The 14,837-nt window shown below is 40.2% G+C and overlaps 1 long non-coding RNA gene across 1 annotated transcript; it reads left to right on the top strand.

The window, feature by feature from the left end:
* The first annotated feature begins 319 nt into the window (after positions 1–319).
* On the top strand, positions 320–14,580 carry LOC132130208 (uncharacterized). Its single transcript, XR_009428687.1, has 5 exons — positions 320–388; positions 10,957–11,038; positions 11,158–11,235; positions 14,124–14,180; positions 14,356–14,580. It is a non-coding gene; the product is annotated as an uncharacterized LOC132130208 (long non-coding RNA).
* Positions 14,581–14,837: the final 257 nt, after the last annotated feature.

Here is a 14,837-nt window from a genome sequence, read left to right as displayed (position 1 = left end):
CACACACACACACACACCCACATATTTCCCCCTAGCATCTTGTCCTTGGGAAAGTCTTCATCAGGGACATTATTTTTATGGTCTCTGAATGGACAGTGAGTGGCGAAGTAATCAGACTCAATCCGATGACCAGTTCCCAAGCTGAGGCACAGATAGAAAGAAAGAGAAAGGGAGAGAGAGAATGAGAGAAGAGAAGGGATGGGAAGGCACAGAGAGTGTAAGAAAACTGAAGGGAGGGAGGCAAATCTGTGAGGTGAGGATTCTGCCTTTCAACACTGAGCATGTCTTTGTGAGGATACGATTATACTCTTCTTTAAAGGTTTAAAGCAGAACCGTGAACTGCGTGTCTTGAATGAGTATAAACTGAAATAACAACAGGTTTTGCAAGGTAAGACCACTTTAACAAACTCCAGTTATTTTATTTTAGTTTTTGTTATGCTAATTACAGCATATGCACCAGATTTATATTGTTATTTTAATATTTATTTATTTATTAAAAAATGCAATTATTATATCGTCTGGGGTGATGATGTCATCTTAACCCTGTGTGTGTGTGTGTCATTATTAAAAAAGTTATATATTATTAAAGTAGTTATATAAATTTGATTGTTAACATTTATTTGGTGTTTAACATTTTTTTCTCAAATATAAAAAACTATATATATATAAATCTATATATATATATATATACAGTTTTCAATTAATGCTGACTTTAAAAATGACTTAACATCTACGAAATCTGTAACTTGTATGTGTATAGTGCTGTCCCACAGTTCTATGAAAGATTAAAAAAATATTTTAATTATCAAATGGAAATTTGCAACTCTAATGTTATAACACTGACTATAAACCATTTTGCAAATTTTCGAGATAAATTTTCTCATAGTGCCTCACAAAAAAAGTGCCTTCTTGCTCTTCCCATTTTTTTAATCTGTTCACAACATTTCAGAGTTTGTGCACAACATGTTCAAAACTGATCTGAGATGAATCATTAGATTTAGTTGGCTTGGTTTATGGAACATAATTGTCTTGACTCATCTGCCAGTTAATTGTTCATAACAGATATGTAAAGTACACAATAAAGACTATTTTAAACAACATGAATGATTCTGTGTAATCAAAATGTGAGGTCAGGCAACCTAAATGAGTCAAGCTAATCATTTTCTATTACTGATTTGAATAAACTCAAATCGCATTGTTGTAACCGTTCTCCAGAACACTGTATACAGGCACAAAGTTCACCTTGCTCTGTTTTGAAAGATGAAAAATCACATTTTGAGACGGGGTCCCTGTAATCTAAACCCACCCTTGAGGGACACAACCCGTCACATTCATTCCTTCATCTGTCAGGCTCCTTGTACTGGCTTGTTGCCATGGTAATACCGTCTGGTGATGCAGTCGGAAGAGCTGTAGAGTCCTAATTGGCCTCAGTCCTGGGTAAGATTTTGAATAGCTGCTTCCGTACCACACTCTTGTTTAGAATAACTATTGAATACTGATTAAAGTTTCTGTTTTAAAGGCATATAACACAAAATACTGAACTGAGATACATGAGTAATAAGGAGGCAGTTTTCTTCACTGTACCTCAATATTTGCATCTCATTTTAAAACACTCTCGGCCTCTCTGTTTATCTATCTATATCTCTATTTCGCCCTCATAGCCTCTCTCCTGCCAGCAAATACACATGCATGCAGCAGGGCTGATGGCTTGACGAGTCACCATCTGCTGTCCTGGAAGTGTTGACATTTGCACCAATCTCATGTTTGAGGACAGACTCAACCCAGCTAGTGGCCTTTTTCCAGCTGATGTTACATTTCAAGTGTCCTGCAGGGTGGACAATTACTCTATAGTTACTTTAAAACTTTTTTTGTCTACTAATGATAATAATTATTATCATTATTATTTACAGCATATACATGTATAATATTAATTAATTTACGAAATAAAATAAATAGTTTAGTCAAAAAAATAAAATAAAATAAAAAAATCTAGCCTGATAGGTCCTTTAAATTCTAGCTGCTACAATTCGCTAACAATCACATCATTTACTACACAAGCACATGCTGATTGGCCTCTCCTGATTATACAGCCAACGAGAGTAACAACATTTAAATAGTCTGGTTAAGTGTTTGCTGTAAGCTGGTCCTGTAGTATGCTATCAGAGTTACTCTGAAAACCTCCACCTCCTCCAGCTCCACATGTCTGAAGCTGCTATTGGATTTATGTATGCCTATTAATGTGGAAGCAGCATACCTTATGGTCACTTCTGTGTATCTATTAGTGGTAGCCAATCCATACTTGCAGCAGCATTCATAGCTGATATAGTCTGCCAAGGCCTAATACATTGACATATTCAGATCTATTAATATGCTAAAACTATTTGAGAGTGGTCATGATTGATTTAAATGAACCCTAACTTAAATTATCATAAAAAGACAAATGTCTGTGTTATATGTCATCTATCCACAGAAAAATATTCTAGATCTTTTTTTTTTTCATGTGCATACTTAAAAAAATAATTTATACTATGGAACTGTGCTGTTTTATAAACTGCTCGTGTTTGGCTTTGATGAATCATACTGTATTGTACCTACATTGGTTTGATTCAAAGCTCTGTCTAAGCTTTGGTCTATATATGACCTACTATGTGTTTGCAATTGAAGATCTTTAGAAGGCGTTGATGAGTCATATCAGTGAAAGGAAAGACTAAGCACACAGTAAATAGAGGCTGTCTAGGTTTAGTCTGCCAAAGCCTTCATTTATTAAAGGCATTTATGCAGTCAAGGTTCCAAGCAGTCAATTTCAAAATCATGATTCAAAATGATTCAAATCATTTCATATAAACAGAATGAGACCAAAGATTATTTATTTGAAGCTGAGTGGGCATTCATAAATGCATTTATTTATTATAAATGCACAAGCTTATTTCTGCTTTTCTAGAATAATACAGTGAGCAAAAGTGAATAATCTGTAATAAAGCCAAGCAGCATTTTGATCTCAAAGAAATAAATAAATAAATAATGTAGGCACCAGTCATTTAGTTTTTCCGAAATATAGCTATTAAAAATAATTTCCCTGGCGAAAAAAAAAGTCAAGTCACCTTTATTTATATAGCGCTTTAAACAAAATACATTGCGTCAAAGCAACTGAACAACATTCATTAGCAAAACAGTGTGTCAATAATGCAAAATGACAGTTAAAGGCAGTTCATCATTGAATTCAGTGATGTCATCTCTGTTCAGTTTAAATAGTGTCTGTGCATTTATTTGCAATCAAGTCAACGATATCGCTGTAGATGAAGGGACTCCAACTAAGCAAGCCAGAAGCGACAGCGGCAAGTAACCAAAACTCCATCGGTGACAGAATGGATAAAAAAACCTTGGGAGAAACCAGGCTCAGTTGGGGGGCCAGTTCTCCTCTGACCAGACGAAACCAGTAGTTCAATTCCAGGCTGCAGCAAAGTCAGATTGTGCAGAAGAATCATCTGTTTCCTGTGGTCTTGTCCTGATGGTCATCTGAGACAAGGTCTTTACAGGGGATCTGTATCTGGGGCTCTAGTTGTCCTGGTCTCCGCTGTCTTTCAGGGATGTAGAGGTCCTTTCTAGGTGCTGATCCACCATCTGGTCAGGATACGTACTGGATCCGGGTGACTGCAGTGACCCTCTGATCTGGATACAGACTGGATCTGGTGGCTACGGTGACCTCGGAGTAAGAGAGAAACAGACTAATATTAGCGTAGATGCCATTCTTCTAATGATGTAGCAAGTACATCGGGTGGTATGGGAAGTGTTCCCGGTACCGGTTTACCTAATTAATGCAGCCTAAAAATCATTTAACGGATTTGGATATTAAAAGCATATTGGTATGTTATGTGTAAGCCAGGTTAAAGAGATGGATCTTTAATCTAGATTTAAACTGCAAGAGTGTGTCTGCCTCCCGAACAAAGTTAGGTAGGTTATTCCAGAGTTTAGGAAAATAGGAAAAGGATCTGCCGCCCGCAGTTGATTTTGATATTCTAGGTATTATCAAATTGCCTGAGTTTTGAGAACCTTGAGGACGTAGAGGATTATAATGTAAAAGGAGCTCATTCAAATACTGAGGTGCTAAACCATTCAAGGCTTTATAAGTAATAAGCAGTATTTTAAAATCTATACTTGTTTGATAGGGAACCAGTGCAGTGTTGACAGGACCGGGCTAATATGGTCATACTTCCTGGTTCTAGTAAGAACTCTTGCTGCTGCATTTTGGACTAACTGTAGTTTGTTTACTAAGTGTGCAGAACAACCACCCAATAAAGCATTACAATAATCGAACCTTGAGGTCAGGTGGTGAAAGTGGTGAAAACCGGGGTCAGAAATGAACTTTTCCATTAAAAGGAAACATTTGCCTACTGGGAGTGATTTCCTGGGTCATATTTGACTTTTGTATGGTCAATTTTATTTACTTAACAGCAAGGTAATATTATAGCAAAAATCATAATTGTCGATTGGTGAGCATGATTTCACCAAGTACAACATGTTCCTTGATCAACATCCATGTTGATCCTGGAACAACATTCCAATCAACCAATCAGAATAGTGATATAACTTTTCAGAAAATATCTGTTTTAGGCTTATAATCATTGTTAGGTGTTTCTATACCCTTGTCAGTCAGCTATCATTTACCAATGATTTTAGGAATAAATTATGGGTAAGTTTAGTTCCCCTTTGAGGGAACATCGAACTGCGTCGAACGACACTTTGGGGGAAGCCCCTCACCGTAGCGCCTCTGAAGTATGAATGAAACTGAGCCAATCTTGATTGGTGTTGCGTCATGACGTAATGTGTGACGGCATATGCGGAAGCTATAAAAAGGACGCCGGCACACAACAGAGACAGCTTTCTGTTCTTCAGCAAGCGCTCTCTGTCTTGTTTGTCTTATTTGGTTTTGTATTGTCTAACAGTCACAAGCATTATTATGGCGAGCACGTTATATCACGGGTGGGGACACATGTGCACAGGCAGCTCTCGAGGGGGCTGCTTGCGAGGATTGTGAGAGATTGCCAATCCGTGTGCTGCGCTCCCGCCTGGCCGTTTTCAGTGAGGATGGCCATGCTCGCGAGCCCCGTGGTGCGGGACCCGCGTCCGCTAAGGCGGCACGGCAATGCTCTTCATGGGGCTCGCAGATGGTTCTGGCGGGGGATCCCGAGACTGCCGAGGCACGCTCTCACGATTCATTCACCAGTTCCGATGCTCTCTCGCCTCACGCGGAAGCCCGCCCCGTGGCTTCTTCGGCATGAGTGCAGAGCCCAGGCAGCCTGGGGGCATAGACGACGCTCTCAGCTTAAGCCGCAGCCTAAGCCTGGCGACCTGAGGGCCGTCCTGCAGGCGAAGAAGGCTTCAACAAAGAGGTCCTAGCCAACCTAGGCCCTCTGCAGGCGGCCCCACCCGTGGGGGAGTGATCGATGTCACCTCCTCCGCGGAGCCTGCAGGAAATCGATGTCGACTTCCCACCGTTAAGTGCGCTTTGGGACGCATCTGTCTCCAGCGAACGTGCCCTGCACTGTCTGCCCCACAGGCTTGCGGCCAGGCAGCATTTGCGTCCGCACATCGAGAATCGTTTTCGGTCGAACCCTGCCGGAGATCCGCTTCAGGGGGTCAAGAACGAATCCCGATTAATACCCCTTAGTAAAGTATTTCGATGCATGGAAAAATCTCACGAACATTTCTCCGTGGGCTCTGCGCACCATTCAAAAGGGGTACAGACTACAGTTCGGTTCCCGCCCACCAAAGTTCAATGGGGTGGTCTGGTCTGGGAGGTCAACCCAGAGCAGAGTCGGGTGTTGGAGCGAGAAGTTAACTCTCTGATGGTAAAGGAGGCTATAGAATGTATTCCTCCTCCAGACAGGGAGTCCAGATTCTACAGCCGCTACTTCTTAGTTCCCGTCCAATAATAGATCTTAAGCACTTAAATCAGTCTCTGAGGAGATTCAGGTTCAAGATGCTCACTATTCCCATCATCGTGAACCAAATTCAATCCGAGGATTATTTGTCATGATAGATCTGAAGGACGCATACTTCCACATTTTCATCCTTCCACCTCACAGGAAGTTCCTGAGGTTCGCCTTCGGAGGCAAGGCGTACCAATATCGGGTTCTTCCGTTTGGCCTAGCTCTCTCCCCTCGCACATTTACAAAATGTATGGATGCAGCTCTAGCACCGCTGAGGCTTCAGGGTCTCAGGGTTCTCAATTATATCGACGACTGGCTGATTCTAGTCAAGTCACAAGAGCTGGCAGTTCAGCATTGAGATGTTGTCCTTGCCCACATCCAGAGCCTGGGATTGAGACTCAACACGAAAAAGAGCGTGTTGGCACCAGCCCAGAGAACCATGTTCCTGGGAGTGGTGTGGGATTCGGTCATGATGCGGGCACAATTGTCTTCTGCACGGAATCGAATCCATCCTGGCCAGGTTGACCAGTGAAGGAGTGGATGCCGAGTTGCCATATCCTTCATACTGATATTAATTATATTATTACATGATTTCTTGTTTGACTATAAATCAAGTTTTGGCAAGAGTGAAATGTGTAACCTTAGGTGCGCTTATGAGATATGAAAGAATCCTGTTCTACCCTGTATTTCTTTTCCTCAAGATTAATGTCCACATATTATGTGTGTGTATCCAACCGTAATGATAAGACACTCGCCAGTGCTAGAAAGCCTTGAATTTTAGTTAGTTCTCTGTGTATGTGTGGTAGTATCTGTCTGTACAGGGAGAAGCTCAGACAGTCCCAGGACATACGATCAACTGCCAGTGTCCAGCGTATCAGATATACGTCTTTGGAGAGTTTATCTAGGTTTTGGAACCAATCAGAATTTTGTTGACTTATGTATTGACACAATTAGTATCCTCTGTCAGGGTATAACTGTGGTTGATTTTGAGTTATACGGGGGCAGCCTACGAACTCCGTTGAGAGTATTGAAGCTGACTTCTGCTAAAGAAATTGCAAACAATTTTCTTCAAGTAAAATTATTATTATTAATTGAACTCATCTCTGACTCCTGGTCTTCATTGCGACATATCTGGTCCTTGGGTTTTAACTGTAAATTCCCCTACACCAGGATAAAGCTAGGCCAGGCCATCACGGTAAAACATTTCCAGAGAGTGTTAGGTCTCATGGCAGCAGCATCCAATATCATTCCATTCGGTCTCCTGCACATGAGGCTCTTGCAGTGGTGGTTGAAAACCAAGGGGTTCTCTCTGAGGGGAAACCCATTTCGCATGATCAGGGTTATGCGCAGATACCTTTGTTCCCTATCTATGTGGAAGTGAACTTGGTTTCTGTCCCAAGGTCCCGTGCTGGGAGCGTCATGTCATCTGTATGCCTTTCCCCCGATCGCTCTGCTCCCGGGAGTTCTAGAGAGGGTTCGTCGCAACGGCATCAGTCTATTATTGGTAGCCCCATTGTGGTTGGCCCGAGTATGGTTCTCAGACATACTATTACTCCTGGACGGCCCTCCATGGGAGCTTCCCATCAGGAGGGACCTGCTGACACAGGCAGAGGGCTCAATACTTCACCCTCGGCCCGAATTATGAAAACTGTGGGTCTGGCCCCTGAGGGGGCACAGTACAGAGAGGCCGGCCTGTCAGCAGGAGTAGTGGAGACCATACTCAGCTCTAGAGCTCCCTCCATGAGGAAATTGTACGGCCTAAAATTGAATGTTTTCACCGTTTGGTGCAGAGAGCGTGAGGTGGAACCAGTTAACTGCCCAGTGGCTTCAGTGCTGGAGCTCCTCCAAGATCGCTTCTCAGCTGGTCTTACCCTGTCCACTCTCAAGGTGTACGTGGCTGCCATTTCGGCTTTCCATGCTCTTCTGAGTGATGGGTCTCTGGGGAGACAGCCGTTGGTCCTACGTTTCCTCTGTGGGGCTTGGAGGATGAGACCTGCGGCTCGTTCCAGGGTTCCCACTTGGGACCTGGCAGTGGTTCTCTGAGGGTTGGTTGAGGCCCCCTGAGGTCAAGAACCTTTCCCTTAAGGTGGCTTTCTTCTTGGCCATTACTTCTCTGAGGAGGGTATTAGATCTCCAGGTGCTCTCTATATCTGATGGGTGCCTGGAGTTTGCTCCAGGCGACATCAAAGCCATCCTACTTCCTAGGCCAGGCTATTTGCCCAAGGTGCCGTCTAATGTGGCACGGCCTACGGTTCTGCAGGCTTTTCATCCTCCCCCTCACGTGACGGCGGATGAGGAGAGACTTCACCTGCTCTGCCTGTCAGAGCTCTGAAAATATATATCCAGAGGTCCTCCTCATGGCGGAAGTCAGACCAGTTGTTAGTTTGTTTTGGGTCACCCAAGAAGGGGCTTCCTGCTTCCAAACAGAACATTAGCAACTGGATTGTCCAAGCTATATCTATGGCCTACCAGGTGCGCAATTTGCCTTCACCTTTGGCCGTGAGGGCTCATTCTACCAGAGGCATGGCGTCCTCTAGAGCAGTGGTTCCCAAACTTTTCCATTCCACGACCCACCTAGACAAGTGTAATCTATTTCATGACCCACCACAATATTTGAGGAAAAAAAAAGGTTGATATTACTTTAAGCCTAATCTTACTTAAAAGTTTGATGACAGAAATGAAGTATTTAAGAAAAAAAACCTTTTTATTTTAGAGTAGGCCTACACCTGAAAAAAATCACTATTAATATTTAAGTTTTAATTTTTGTTTACAGACTTTAGAATATGTAGTGTCCATAAAAACGTTAAACAGGCTCACTCCAGTGAACTGTAATCTGCGCTGCTGTGTTTTGTTGCAGAAAATGCATTCACGATCCTTCCGTGTGTGTCGGTGAGAACGGAGCACAATCCAACACTTTTTTTAGAAAAAGCATAAGAAGCAAAGCAGAACTATCTAAAACTGTTTGGAGATTAAAATAATTGTGAAATAGGTAAAAAATAATAATAAACATGTGTCTCGTTTTAAATAAACAAAAAAAAAAAAAAACTGGATGACATTAAGTTCAGGCAGAAATTTATTTTAGCAATGGTTAAATTAATGTTCAGCAATATCTTCAAAAGATTTCTGAACTTTGGCAAATTTTTCTCTAAAAAGAGATGATACGTCAAGGAGTATTGCATTATTTTTTTGTGCATTTTGTTATGTGGAAATGTTTAAATCTTGTAGTGTTACAATTAACCCTGCGTTTGTGCACTGCTCACCCTGTACATGTGAAATGCTTTTTACAAACCGTTTCCCGAACGAAAAAAGTGCACAGAGCTCAAACGGACGATAGAAATGAATGAACATGGCCTACCTGAAACCGTTTTCGTAACATTTGTTTTCTGGTGTATGCAATCTCATGCGGAATATAGTGTATTGAAGTGAGCAAGTTTTTCTCTTTTAATAATGCGGACCGATTGAACCTTTTAATGACATTGCTCTGAGACCTTCACTGTTATTACAACTCGTGCGCGCCCGCGCTTCAAAACACGCAAAGCACGCGGACTTAATTGCAATTCGAAAATCACACTAAGGATATTGCAGTCCTTATTAATGTTGGTGGGCTATATCATTGTGACGAGTGGGTTCCCGGTTCCCGCCTCCTCCTTCCCGTGATTGAGAAGTTTTTAATGTGTTAGACTGGTGCCGAAGCCTGGGAGGAAGGAGGGACGCGGTGCCGAAGATCCCTCGGCACTGAGGTGAATCCGCAGTGCCATCGAGCAGGGCGAAGGAGGATGCTCGAGGCGGTGGGCTGGAGTGAGTTGCCGGGGAGACGGACGCTCCTCTTTTGTATCCTTCCGATCTCCTCCGTGGTTCTCGAGACTGGTGAGTCGAGCAGGTGTCGCTCAATTCCAATCACTCCACCGGCCTCGCACCGTTCCCACTCGTCACTTTCGTGCAGCCCTAGACTGAACTGTGTGTGTGTGTGTCATTGAAACGCAAATTTAGCTGCAGCCAAGTGACTTTGTGCGACCCACCTTGTTCCATTCTGTGACCCACAAGTGGGTCGCGACCCACAGTTTGAAAACCCCTGCTCTAGAGCCCTCCTCTCAGGGGCCCCCATCCAGGAGGTCTGCGATGCAGCAGGATGGGCCACCCCTCACACTTTTATTAGATTTTACAACCTGGACATTCCATCGACACCTGGCACCCTTGTGCTCTCGTCCTAAGTGTGCCTGTGCGCAGCTTCATTCCTATTCTTTTAGGCTACACAGGCAAAACAAGCTGAGAACTGTTTATAAATAAGTTCACTGCTTTTTGATGCATTACCAAATCAAGTCTTAATTTTGATAAACTAAACAGTTATTTAAATTTCGTATAAAATTGTAAAAAAATTACTGTATATACAGAAAGAGAGCAAAGAACGTTCCCCATTATTGAAGTGGTCAATGAGTTCATGACAAGCTCACTGAGTTCAGCATTCTCACAAGAATTTTTGCTTATTTTGGTGGCTGTTTTTCCCCAAGCCCTTGTTATTTTCCCACACTGGTGAAAAATCCTTTAGGGAGCAATATATCATAAGTGATCGTGGCAACCACCTAAATGTCCTAATAACTACTAACAACTCCTTTGGCAACCGCATAGCTATGTGCCAGCACAACATAGATCAACATGACAACAGTCTTTAGAAAATGTAAAATGTATTGTTTTGGTTTATTAAAATTCAGGTCTCTGTTGATGTGCTTTCAAGGGTGCCTTTCCTGCTTTACTTTACCTCACAAATGTCTCATTCTCAGCTACGCCTCTGGAACCTTGTCATGGGATTCCCGCCAGAAGCAATTTGGAATTAGTTTCTTCTGTGACAAATATTCCACAGAGACAATTTGTGAAAGTGAGCCAGGCTTCTAAAGGGCTTATCATAACCTGGACCAATTATAGTTATCATTCTATCAAACAAAAGAGTGACATACAGAGATGAAGACTGTTCTTTGTGAAGTATTATCATGGCTAATGTTGTTATTCTCTGTCTCTTTCATATTTTCAGATAACCAAAATCATTGACTGCATTATCTAAAGACAGCTGATTTCCCTCATAAAGTCGAGACATGGAAAGGAAAGAGAATGAAGTAAGTGGAGACTGAATTAAATGCAATGAGAGTATCATAGAATACAAAGGAAACTGTCCTAATAGCAAACACAGATGTTCCAAAATGGCTTTAACCCATTTTATTTTCATTCCCCCAAGGTGTCCTCCATCTCCCCACAAAAACAGACAGTGAAAAATAGATCCAAGTCCACAGAGGAGGTACAGCAAGCCAAAAAGGTAGTGGCTCTACAGAATGCTAATGTCCCACACATTTCAATTTAAGTGGCTCTCACGTTATGTTTAATTCACTTTATGTGTTTGTAGATGACAGTGTTGCTTTTGTGCATCAAATGAGATGATTAAATGGGCAGGGGACTGTGTGTCAATTTTCAGCTTCTAATTTTAAAGTCCTATATTGACACAGTACAGCCCTCAATAAAAACTGTGTATTGTACAAGCAGTGTGTCACTCTACTAAATATTTCAGCAGCTGTCCAGCACCATCTAGTGAATGTGTGTTTACTCAGGGAAAAAGTGTCTCTACCGTTCTTTGAATGCACAGTGAATAAGAAAAAAATAATAAAAAAAATTCATAACTTTTAATATTCTTAAATGTATAATAATTATTATTATTATATTACTACTACTACTACAAAGTTATTTTGTAGTAGAAAAAATATCTCTTTTCCAATGAATAATAGTAATAATAATAAAGTAACACATTTTTTAAATTGTACCTTTGACTTGTTACTGTCAGCAAATCCAAATTTTCTCTTTTATTTAAAAAAAAAAATATTAATGCAAATCGTATCTTTATTAGTATCTATTAGAGCTGTAATCTGGCCTTAAATGTTAGGCCCGACAGGGCCCGAGCCCAACAGAATTTGGCCCCAACCCGACAAGTACATTTTGTTTGACAGCTTTTTAAAAGCCCGAACTTATTCAAATGTGCGCACGCACACAGCTCTTTTGCCTTTTGTCAAGAATTAGTAATTTATACATGTTTTAACATAATTTATTCATGACTAACGTATACTATAGGCCACTTGGAAGTTTGAACAAAGAAATAAAATAAGTCCTCATCATAACATCGTAACATCTCAGCACTCTAAATAGGCATAGGCATACAATTAGCCTATAAATAGGCCAACACGCCAATAAAAATGAGTCTTTCTTAACAAATTAAAATAGGATCAGTTCTAAATTAAGATGGGTATTTGGCTATAACGAAATTAAGAAAAAGGTTCCGCAGGATTTGCTTCGCCACTTCTCTCCACAATCCGGCCTCAACGCGATAATAAAAGAATAATGCCAACATTAGCCTATATAGGCCTACTCTGTCTACATTATGTATTTAATACTCAATTAATATTTAGTTATAATTTGAAAAACCTCAAATTCGCAGGTCAGAGTTCAGCAAACCTAAACTTTGCTATGCAGCGAAATGCGAAATATATTCGTTATATTATATTATGTTTCCGGTCTGATGCATTTGCATGCGTGTGAATGGAAGTCAATTGATCGAAAAGTCTAGTATGTCACAGGCTCAAGTGCTTAAGTGTCCTGGAAAAAGGGCACGTATATGCACCCTATACTTTTGCAAACTACTTTTTACACATTTCCGGGTTACTCAGCAGGGGAAGTCATCATTGTTGGGTTAACTTGAAGAGCAGTGAATGGGAGAGTACCACAAATATATTTTTTGCATTTACTCAAATAACAAAAGTAAAACCCCAGGATAGTTTTTTTCATGACTTTCAATAAAAGGAAAAAATTGAGAGAGACGGATAACAGCAGTCAGAAGAGAGCACAATGTAAAATTTACCATCCCTCCCATAGACGCTGCATTAGAAACACCCTTGCATTAACGTTAACCTTTTTTTTTTTTTTGTAATTTGATGCAAAGGTTATATAATATAAAGAATAGTCTAAGCCTCAGACATCACGCCCATGGACCGTTAGCTTAACGTCTGATGCATATGGGACACAAAAGTGGAAACACTTCAGGAGTGTCAAAGTCGCCATCAGATTGGTTGAATTATACAGGATTTCCAGGAGACGTGTATTCTGCCTGTAAACAAAGATGACGTGCTGCCAAACACCCTCACGAAAAAAAGAAAGGTGCTGTGTTTACAATTGTGAAGACGAGTGCTTATCAGGATCAACTAAATGCTGGGTTTTCAAAAGTATGTGAAATATTTGCAGTTCGTGGCATAGAACCTTAAAAATACACCCGAGAGTTTTACACACCAGTCTATTATTGCGGCGACATTTCTGGTTGTTTGACATGTCGGTCAAATGGCCTCATGGGCGGGCTTTGCTCAAAAAAAGCTGCCGTGGATTCCAGACCTTTAGCCGTCAGTCTGAAGGTGTGGCTACGTGAGACTATACAAAGAATAGTGTTATAAATGTACATATATTTAAAAAAAAAAAATCAAATATGAAAAATTTTTGAGGATTTAAGACGCTGATGACTGTTAAATGCATCATCACAGTCTTGTGAAAAGGGTCCAGCAAACCAAGTTAGAGTTCGACTTTGTAGATAGAAACATTTTTTTTTAATTCTCAAATGTACAGAACTTAAAAAAAAAAAGTCACAGAGTAAGAATATATGAAGAACTCAATTTTGACAAAAAATGTCAGATATAACCTTAGAATTCCAAGGCGACGACTTCTTTTCTACAAGAGGAATCAGTTGTTACAATTATGCCAGTTATGATTACAGTGAAATCTACAAATAGTGTTATAAAGAGGAGACATTCAGTAAGCATTTTATTACCTATCAGTTATTTCAAATCTGTCTACAATAAAATGTGTGTAAGCATTCCTAATGATATTTAATATAATAGGTTAACAATTTCATTTCTGTGTGTGTGTCTGTAAGGGTATTCTCCATCATGGATGTATTTTAGTGTCAGCCATACATTTTGGGTTGGCCAAGACCCTAAAGCATAGAAAATTTAAATCGCTTGAACCCCGGGAATCACTGCTTGCAGCTATATTTTTGTACATTTTTGGAGAGTTCAAGCTCTCATTTAGATAGTGGAGTAATCATCTTCAGAGATCTATGATCAGAAATCCTCTTTCTGTGTTCTAAAATCTTTCGTTTTTGCACTCCTGCCACAGGCCTTTCATACACCACAAAAATCTCTTCCGGCTAAACCAGAAACCGAACAACTTGAGGTAAACATGAAATGATGGATTATGGGCTACTTTAGAACTTGACTTTGAAAAACATTTGATCAGAGATTGGACCAAAGACCAGTAAATGCTGCTTGTGCTGTCAGAGCTTATGTGCTTCATGTTTGCGTTTGATGTCCTCAATTACTTTGTGTCTAATGTGTTGTATATTTTATAGGAGACCTCAGAACTGAGTGCCTCATCAGAGATGAAATGATTGTTGGACTTTGGGCTGGAATTATGGTTAATAACAAGAGGATGAGTCAGTGTCTTTACTGAATTCAGTGTTTTACATAGTTTAGTTAGTATAGAAGAAAACCAAGAATAGTCATGTGTAGCTTTTTGAATTTGTATGAGTCTGTTTTGTTTGTGAAATAAATGCAAAGCTGGATATCTCAGTAAATTGTGTATGTGATTCATATTATTAGGTTCATACAGTACATATGTAGTTGTAGTAAATCATCAGTAAAACTTATACAAATATTTTAATAATAATTAACATTTATTTTACAAGTGCTATGAAAAATAAACAAAACTTAATCTTATTTTTTTATTGTATTATACTGTATATCCAATATATATATATATATATATATATATATATATATATATATATATATATATATATATATATATATTAAACATCTTGAATAATGTTTA

Source organism: Carassius carassius, chromosome 47 (genome assembly GCF_963082965.1).
Source record: "Carassius carassius chromosome 47, fCarCar2.1, whole genome shotgun sequence".
NCBI classification, from domain to species: domain Eukaryota; kingdom Metazoa; phylum Chordata; class Actinopteri; order Cypriniformes; family Cyprinidae; genus Carassius; species Carassius carassius.
This window is presented reverse-complemented; position numbering and strand designations above follow the sequence as displayed.